The sequence below is a fragment of the Pan paniscus genome, chromosome 9 (assembly GCF_029289425.2).
Source record: "Pan paniscus chromosome 9, NHGRI_mPanPan1-v2.0_pri, whole genome shotgun sequence".
Lineage (NCBI taxonomy): Eukaryota > Metazoa > Chordata > Mammalia > Primates > Hominidae > Pan > Pan paniscus.
In genome coordinates this window covers 123,263,645-123,273,282 of record NC_073258.2, presented here as the reverse complement: position 1 = coordinate 123,273,282, position 9,638 = coordinate 123,263,645, and positions in this window count along the sequence as shown.

The window sequence follows — 9,638 nt, the reverse complement described above, 5'->3', positions numbered from 1 at the left end:
ACTTCAGGTGATCCACCCGTCTTGGCCTCCCAAAGTGCTGGGATTACAGGCGTGAGCCACTGCACCTGGCCTGATGTGCTCTTTCTGACAAAGCTTTCTGCTTCATCTGTTATTTCAATTTCTTCTGTTGAAACTTCTAGTCAACCAACTTTCCGCTCTTCTCCCCATCCTGTCATACCTGTTTCAGTCCCTGCTGGAGTGGCCTGGCTCACTCCTTTCCCTTGCTTTTTATCTTGTTAAGTCTTTCCCTAAGAGATACAAGAACCACTGAAACAATGCGACATAGAATGGCCAATGGTGAAAGTGTAACGCAGGAGTTAGGAAGGGGCTTCGGCACGGGTTCTTATTTTTTCTGGACTCTCAGCACATGATATTCTTCTTTTTGGTCTCAGGTACCTATGTACCTAGAGGTAGATTAGGATTCTTTTTTCTTTTCTTTTTTTTCTTTTTTTTTTGAGATGGAGTCTTGCTCTGTTGCCCAGGCTGGAATGCAGTGGTACCATCCTGGCTCACTGCAACCTCCACCTACCGGGTTCAAACAATTCTCCTGCCTCAGCCTCCTGAGTAGCTGGGATTACAGGCTCCTGTCACCATGCTCAGCTAATTTTTGTATTTTTAGTAGAGATGGAGTTTCATAATATTGGCCAGGCTGGTCTTGAACTCCTGACCTCAAGTGATCTGCCTGCCTTGGCCTCCCAAAATGCTGGGATTACAGACGTGAGCCACCACACCCAGCCTAGATTAGGATTCTTACAGAAGGAATGCAAAGGAAAAGAAGAGAGAGAGAGGGCTATGGGAAAGGTAGATTTCTCCTTTTCATTTTCTCTCTCCCCTTTGAGGCTGAGACATCCAAGAATCCCACAGTCTTCACTTCCACCAAGAGATCCAGCAAGCCTCCCCTCCTGCCTCCCCACGGCATGCTCAGATGTCACTACAGAGAGCTGGAGAGGCAGGCAAGAGAATGGCCATTCTGAGGGGTCAGGCATTCAGTTTTCCACATAAAGGCCAAGTGTGTTCTAAAGGACAATTTACATTACTGTACTGAATTCAACTAAATCTAGGCAGACTTTCCTTCCTACTTAGTCACTGAGTAGGGGCTTGTGAGAACACTGGATCAGTAAGGCATAAAATAAGTGAGCTCACATCTGAGTGTACTGATAGTAGATTTCCAGGTTCATTGCCATACAAAGGAGGGATATAGGAGAGAGAGAAGAAATGTTAGAGGCTGTAGCATAAAGAAAAGCAGAGACGAGGAAGTCTGGGATGTTTGGAGAACAGTGTGCAATCCGATTTGGCTAAAATGTATACGAGGCATATTAGAGTGAGAGATTTGCAAATTCATCAGTGGAGTTGGGCAACATCAAGGGATTAAGAACAGAGGGATGCCATGATAGGACAGCTCCCCACATATGAGGTTGAATATTTGAACATTTTTGAACATACATATGATTTCACCTAGCATTTAGAGCAGCGACTTTTTTTTTTTTTTTTTTTTTGAGACAGAGTTTCACTCTGTCACTCTGTCACCCAGGCTGGAGTGCAGTAGCACGATCTCGGCTCACTGCAACCTCTGCTTCCCAGGTTCAAGCAATTCTTGTGCCTCAGCCTGCTGAGTAGCTGGGATTACAGGCACGTGCCACCATGCTCGGCTCAGCTTTGTATTTTTGGTAGAGATGGGGTTTCACCATATTGGCCAGGTTGGTCTTGAACTCCTGGCCTCAAGTAATCTGTCCTTCGCCTCCTGGGTTCAAGTGATTCTCGTGCCTCAACCTCTTGAATAGCTGGGATTACAGGCACCCACCAAGATGCCTGGCTAATTTTTGTATTTTTAGTAGAGACGGGCTTTCACCATGTTGGCCAAGCAGGTCTCGAACTCCTGGCTTCAAGTGATCCTCCCTACTCGGCCCTGCAAAGTACTGGGATTACAGGTATGAGCCACTGCACCTGGCCAAGGCTAACTTTCATTTGTTGACTCAGGACCTACCAGCAGGAACCTCCTAATGTATAATTTTTAAAATTCAATTAATTATTTGATTATCTGTCCTACCATTTACAACAATTTTATTTTATATTAGGGAGTACATTTGCTTGATTGTTATATGGGTATTACATGAGTAATGGTGGGGATTGAGTTTCTAATGCACCTATAGCCCAAATATTGAATATTGTACCCAACAGGTAATTTTTCAACCCTCACTTCCCTCCCAACCTCCCCTCTTTTGGAGTTCTCAGTGTCTATTATCTCCATCTTTATGTCCATGTGTACCTGTTGTGTTTTTTTGTTTGTTTGTTTGTTTTTTAAATGGGTTCTCACTCTGTTGCCCAGGTTGGAGTGCAGTGGCAACATCACGGCTCGCTGCAGCCTCAACCTTCCGGGCTCAAGTAGCCCTCTCACCTCAGCCTTCCGAGTAGCTGGGACTACAGGCATGCGCTACCACCCCTGGTGAATTTTTGTATTTTTTTGTAGAGACAGGGTCCCACTATGTTGCCCAGGCTGGTCTCAAGCTTCTGGGCTCAAGTGATCCTCCCACTCGGCCTCCCAAAGTGTTGGGATTACAGGTATGGGTCACCACACCCGGCCTGTAATCACTGCTTAAGTGAGAATCATTGTATACGTGAGAACATGTGATATTTGATTTTCTGCTTCTGAATTAGTTCATCTAGGATAATGGCCTCAGCTCCACCCATGTTTCTGAAAAGGACATGATTTCATTCTCTTCTTTTTTTTTTTTTTTTGGGACGGAGTCTCGCTCTGTCGCCCAGGCTGGAGTGCAGTGGCGCCATCTCAGCTCACCTCAAGCTCCGCCTCCCGGGTTCACGCCATTCTCCTGCCTCAGCCTCCCGAGTAGCTGGGACTATAGGCACCCGCCACCATACCCGGCTAATTTTGTTTTTGTATTTTTAGTAGAGACGGGGTTTCACCATGTTAGCCAGGATGGTCTCGATCTCCTGACCTCGTGATTCACCTGCCTCGGCTTCCCAAAGTGCTGGGATTACAGGTGTGAGCCACCATGCCAGGTTGATTTCATTCTTTTTTAATGGTTGTGTAATATTCCATGGTGTACATATACCACATTGTCTTTATCCAGTCAACCATTGGTGGACACTTAGGAAGGTTCCAAGAGTGTGCTATGGTGTTTAGTGCTGCAATAAACGTCTTGAGTGCAGATGTCTGTTTTATATAATGCTTTCCTTTTCTTTGGGTAGGTGGCCAGTAGTGGGATTGGTGGATCAAACAGTAGTTCTATTCTTAGTTCTTTGAGATACTTCCACACAGTTTTTCATAGAAATTGAACTAATTTACATTCCCACCAACAGTGTATAAGTGTTCCTTTTTCTTTTTCTACTATATGCTAATTTCCTTAGTTATTATTATTTGTTTAATTCCTGGGGTTTTAAAAAATTGACTCATAATAATCACACATCTTTATGGGGTACGTGGTGATGTTTCAACACACATACTGTATGTTGATCAGATCACAGTAATTAGCGTATCCATCATCTCAAACATTTATCATTTGTTTGTGTTGGGAACATTCAGTATCCCCCTTCTAGCAATTTGAAACTATGAAACTATTGTTAACTATAATCGTCCTACAATGGTAAAGAACACTAGAATGTGTTCCTCCTATCTGTAATTTTGTATCCTTTAACAAGCATCTCCAAATCCTCCCCTCCCTACTATCTTTCCCAGTCTTTAGTATCCTGTTCTACCTATTGCTTCTATGAGGTCAACTTTAAAAAATTCCACATATGAGTGAAAACATATCTTTAACTTGCTGTTCCTGGTTATTTTGTTTAACATAATGTCTTCCAGTTTCATCCATGTTTCTGTGAATGATAAGATTTTCTTATTTTTAAAGGCTGAATAGTATTCTATTGTGTGTATATATACCACATTTTCTTTATCCACCTATTTGTTCTCAAATACCTAGTTTGATTCCAAATCTTGGCTATTGTGACTAGTGCTACAATAAACATGGGGATGCAGCTGTCTTTTCAATGTAGTGATTTTCTTTCCTTTAGATAAATGCCCATTAATGGGATTGCTGGGTTATATGGCTGTTCTATTTGTAGCTTTTTTAAGGAACCTCTATTCTGTTCTCCCTAGTGGCTATGCTAGTTCACATTCCCACCAACAGTGTATAAGCATTCTCTTCTCTCAGAATCTTGCCAGTATTTGTTGTTGTTGTTTTTGTCTTTTTGATAACAGCCATCCTAACTGGGGTGAGATGATAACTCTTTGCGGTTTTGATTTGCATCTCCATGATGATTAGATATGTTGAACATTTTTTCATATGCCTGTTTCCATATATATATCTTCTTTTGAGAAATGTCTGTTCAGGTCATTTGTTCATTTTAAAATCAGATTATTTGAGTGTATACTGCTTGGGTGATGGGCACACCAAAATCTCAGAAATCACCACTAAAGAATTTATTCATGAAACCAAATACCTCCTATCACTCAAAAACCTGTGGAAATAAAAAAATTTTAAAAGTAAGAACCAGTTTTAAAATGGTAAAAAAAATTAAATTAAAAAAATCAGTTTTTTTCCGGTTGAAATGTTTGAGTTTCTTTTATATGCTGAACATTAATCCTCTGTCAGATAGGTAGTTTGTGCAAATATTTTCTCCCATTCTGTAGGTTGTCTTTTCACTCTGTTGACTGTTTCCTTTGCTGCACAGAAGCTTTTTAGTTTGATATAATCTCATTTGTTTATTTTTGCTTCTATTGCCTGTGCTGCTGCTTCTTTTTTTAGGGTTCAAAATGATGTGTCTTTTAAAATTTTAAATTTATTTTTAATTTTTATTGAGGTAAAATGTACATATAAGATTTACCATTTTTTTTTTTTTTACCATTTTAAGTATACAGTTCAGTGGTAATAATTATATTTATATTCTTTTTTCTTCCCTTCATCTTCTCCGCTACTCTACTTTTCCCAGCCTCTGGTAACCACCAATCTACTGTCTTTATAAGAGCTACATTTTTAGGTCCCACATATGAGTGAGAACATGCGATATTTGTCTTTCCGTGCCTGGCTTATTTCTCTTAATATAATGTCCTCCAGCTCCATCCATGCTGTTGCAAAGGACATGATCTCATTGCTTCTTATGGTTGGATAGTATTCCATGTTGTATATGTACAACTTTTTCTTTATCCAGTCCAGTACTGATGGGCACTGAGTTGATTTCATGTTATTGCTATTGTGAATAGTGCTGTGAGGAACATATGAGCCAGCACCATTTATTGAAAAAAACTGTTCTTTTCTTATTGTATGTTATTAGTGTCTTTGTTGAAGATGAGTTGGCTATAAATGTTTGGATTTATATCTGGATTCTCCATTCTGTTCAGTTGGTCTATGTTTCTTTTTTTATGTCAGTATCATGCTGTTTTGATTACTATAGCTTTGTAGTAAATGTTGGAAAGAAGTTTGTTGATTTTCTTTATTTTTTAAAAAGCAGGTTTTTCTTTAATTGGTCTTTTGTTTTTTTTAGTGTAAATTTTGTTTATTGTTTTCTCTTATATTTATTATTTCATTTCTTCTACTAATTTGGGTTTGGCTTGTTCTTACTTTTTGAGGGTTTTTTTTTTTTTTTTTTTTTTTTTGAGACGAAGTCTCACTCTATCTCCCAGGCTGGACTGCGATAGCCCTATCTTGGCTCACTGCAACCTCCACCTCCCAGGTTCAAGCAATTCTCCCACTTCAGCCTCCCAAGTAAATGGGATTGCAGGCACCTGCCACCACACCCAGCTAAGTTTTGTATTTTTAGTAGAGATGGGGTTTTGTCATGTTAGCCAGGCTAGTCTCGAACTCCTCACCTCAGGTGATCTGCCCACCTTGGCCTCCCAAAGTGCTGGGATTACAGGCATGAGCCACCACACCCGGCCTTGTTTCTATTTTCATTTATTTCAAGAAATTTGTTTCAGCCCCAGTGCTGGAGTGGTGCAGTGGCTACTGACCCCCCGAGCAGGTACACTCCAGCAATGACTCTAGCTTCAAGATGGTGCCATGCTGCAGAAGCTTAGCTCACAGTGGGTGGGTGAGGTAATCTGTGGCAATTCAGCTGTGTGAATTCTGGCAGCTCTCAAAACTGGGTCAGGGCTTGTGAGAACTCTGGGATTCTTTTGTTGTAAGGACTGCAGGTAAAGTGTCAATGGGGTCTGGTGGGGATCTCCTCTTATCTTTTCCTCACAATGGGAAGTCCTTCCTGACTCTGGAAAGGTCTGATCTGGTACTGGGTGATGGGACTGCAGAGGCTGGGTGCCTCCATGCTGCCCTCCTGGACTTCCACTCACCACAGGTGTGCCTCCACTCCCCCACTGCACTTCAGCATGCTCCCTTTGACACTCCAGTCAAACCTTAGTAATTTCTTCATTGTCTTAGTCCTTTCTTGTGTGGAGGCCTCTCAAAGTGCTGGGATGACAGGCGTAAGCACCACGTTCAGCCTTTTCTAGTTTTTTGAGGTGTATGATTAGGTTGTTTATTTGAAACCTTTCTAGCTTATTGATGTAGGCATTTTTTATATAATCTTGCCTCTTAGTACTGCTTAGTGCCAGACATTTCTAGTCAACCATCTTTCTGATGTCACTTCAGTTATTTTTTCATAAACATATTTTATTTCCTACATGATACCATTGAAAGTCATTGTCAAATGCTTTGATAAAATCTGTTTAAGTTCAGTGACCCTGTCAGTGAAAAAGTCAAGGTTAGTCTGACATGTCATGCTCTTGGTGCACCAGTTTTAGTTCTGAGTTATCATCATTTCCTCCTTTTAGCGTTTCTTTTTTGATTTTTTAGTATTTTCATAGTTTTGGGGGCACAGGTGGTTTTCGGTTACAGGGATAAGTTCTTAGTGGTGATTTCTGAAATTTTAGTGCACCTGTCACCTGAGCAGTGTACACTGGATCCAATATGTCTTCTTTTATCCTTCACCCTCTCCTGTCAGTATTTCTAAATAGCCATGTAAATGTCCCTTCTTTGATTTTGTCTATGTTTTTCTGAAAATTTTCCTACTTTCTACAACAGAATATTTTACCACGTGAAAATGAAAATATTACTGAGCCTCAAAACTTTTCAGAGTTTATGGTTCTATATAATTTGACCTGTGAGAAGAACTGATACAATTTTCAGATATCATTTCAAGAGGAGAAATTTATAACTAATGTTTTTAAGTAAGAAATTGATACTTTAGAGTGAATGTTTATAAAGAAAGGAGGATAAAGGCACAAAATTATAATATATGTAAAATTCCCCTGAATAAATTGCATTCTAACTAAATATTGGAGCTGTATTATATTGTGAGCTTATGTAATAATTATAAACTTTCTGGAGGAATATATATTGTTAAAATGAATTATTACTGTATCTTGGTGATACATTTTAGTTATTCACACAAAAACAACCATAGGACTGGAACTTTAAAGTGTATGAGAATTTATTCCCAGTCCTACATGGAATATATTTTTAATGTTATCAATACTTGGGGTGAATGAAGGTGAGTTGGTGGTACCCATTAAATATCAAGGTTAGGAGTGGTGGCTGGAAAATCAACCCTGGTGGAAGTTTAGGAATACCACGGTTCAATTATGTACATTTCTGTCTGTGAGTTATGGAGCAATAAGACTTAAAACAAGACTTAGGCTGGGCGCGGTGGCTGACGCCTATAATCCTAACACTTTGGGAGGCCGAGGTGGGCGGATCATCTGAGGTCGGGAGTTCGAGACCAGCCTGATCAACATGGAGAAATCCCGTCTCTACCAAAAACACAAAATTAGCTGGGCGTGGTGGCGCATGCCTGTAATCCCAGCTGCTCAGTAAGGCTGAGGCAGGAGAATTGCTTGAACCTCGGATGTGGAGGTTGCGGTGAGTCGAGATGGTGCCACTGCACTCCAGCCTGGGCGACGAGAGTGAAACTTGGTCTCAAAAAAAAAAAAAAAGACTTAAAATTTAAGACAAGTCTTTGATAAGACTCAAAACAAGATGGAGCAATGACTTAAAATAAGGGATACATTGTATAGAAATGAAGAGATATAATTTAATGCTATCTCATTAACGTCAGTGGGGTTCAGTGGAAACAGCCCAGGGAGGGGAATCAGAGGTCTCAGGTCTGTGTTCTGGCTCTGTTACTTACTAGCTGTGTGTCTTTGCACAAATTATTTGATTCCCATACGCTTCAGGTCTTCCCCCTATAAAATTCAGATACGAATTCTTACCCTGCCTACCTCCCAGGTGATTATTAGCAGCACATGGAATAACACATTTTAAAACATTTATAAATATCAGAATACTATGGAATAACAAACATAGGGCTTTATTTTTATTTTGAAAGTTATGTGGTTGAAAAAGTGTCAACCAGCACCCTTCTGGGTTTCTTGTTTTTTTTTTTAGGTGCTCGGGAAACCTAAATCCAAAGGACTGACACTAAATTGAATTAGGAAATTAAATTTGTTCCAAAAAATTATACTGTATCACAAAGTTCTATCACTAGTACTATGGCAAAATACTGTTTATCATATTAGCCTCTCTATAAATGTATACAATTACTCATATCTTTTTCTCTTTTCTTCTAGAGTTCTCGAAGTGTGGTCCCTGTACCCATAGCATCAGCACCACCTGAGAACTTGTAAAAAATGCAAAGTTAGAAACTCTGGGGGTTTCTCCAATTTTTCTTTTTTCTGAGATGGGGTCTCTCTCTGTCGCCCAGGTTGGAGGGCAGTGGCACGATCTCAACTCACTGCAACCTCTGGCTCCCGGGTTCAAGCAATTCTCCTGCCTCAGCCTCCCAAGTAGCTGGGACTACAGGCACGTGCCACCATGCCCGGGTAATTTTTGTAGAGAAAGGTTTCACCATGTTGGCCAGGCTGGTCTTGAACTCCTGACCCCAGGTGATCTGCCCACCTCGGCCTCCCAAAGTACTGAGACTACAGGAGTGAGCCACTGCGCTCGGCCTGTTTCTCTATTTGTTTTAACAAACTCTCTAGGTAATTCTGCTGCACAATAAAATTTGAGAATTATCATTCTAAAGAAATCCTAACTTACGTGACATAGACCTCTAAACAAATGTAATCTTTAATTACTTTAATTAAAAATGTATCGACTGGATACACACAAACATAAAGATGGGAATAATAGATTTCAAATTCTGAGATTCCAAAAAGGGGGAGGGAGGGAGTAAGGATTGAAAAGCTACTTGGGTGATGGAATCATTAGAAGCCCAAACCTCAGCATCATGTAATATACTCATGTAACAAACCTGCACGTGTACTCCCGAATCTAAAATTTTTTAAATGTGTTGATTAACTGTTAAATGCCATGTGTTCTGTATATGAACCTTTCTATTTAGTTTTCTTTTTAAACTTTTAATTTAAACATTTTATTTTAATTTTAAAATTATTTTAGGTTTTTAATGAAACACATAATAATTGTACATATTTATGGGAAATGTGATGATTTGATACATATATATCGCATAATAATCAAATCAGGGTAATTAGCATATCCATCACTTAAAACATTTATCATTTGTTTGTGTTGGGAACATTCAAAATCCTCTTTTCTAGGTAGTTCGATATATAATACTTTATTGTTGACCATACTGTTACCCTACTGTGCAACAGAACACCAAAATATGTGATA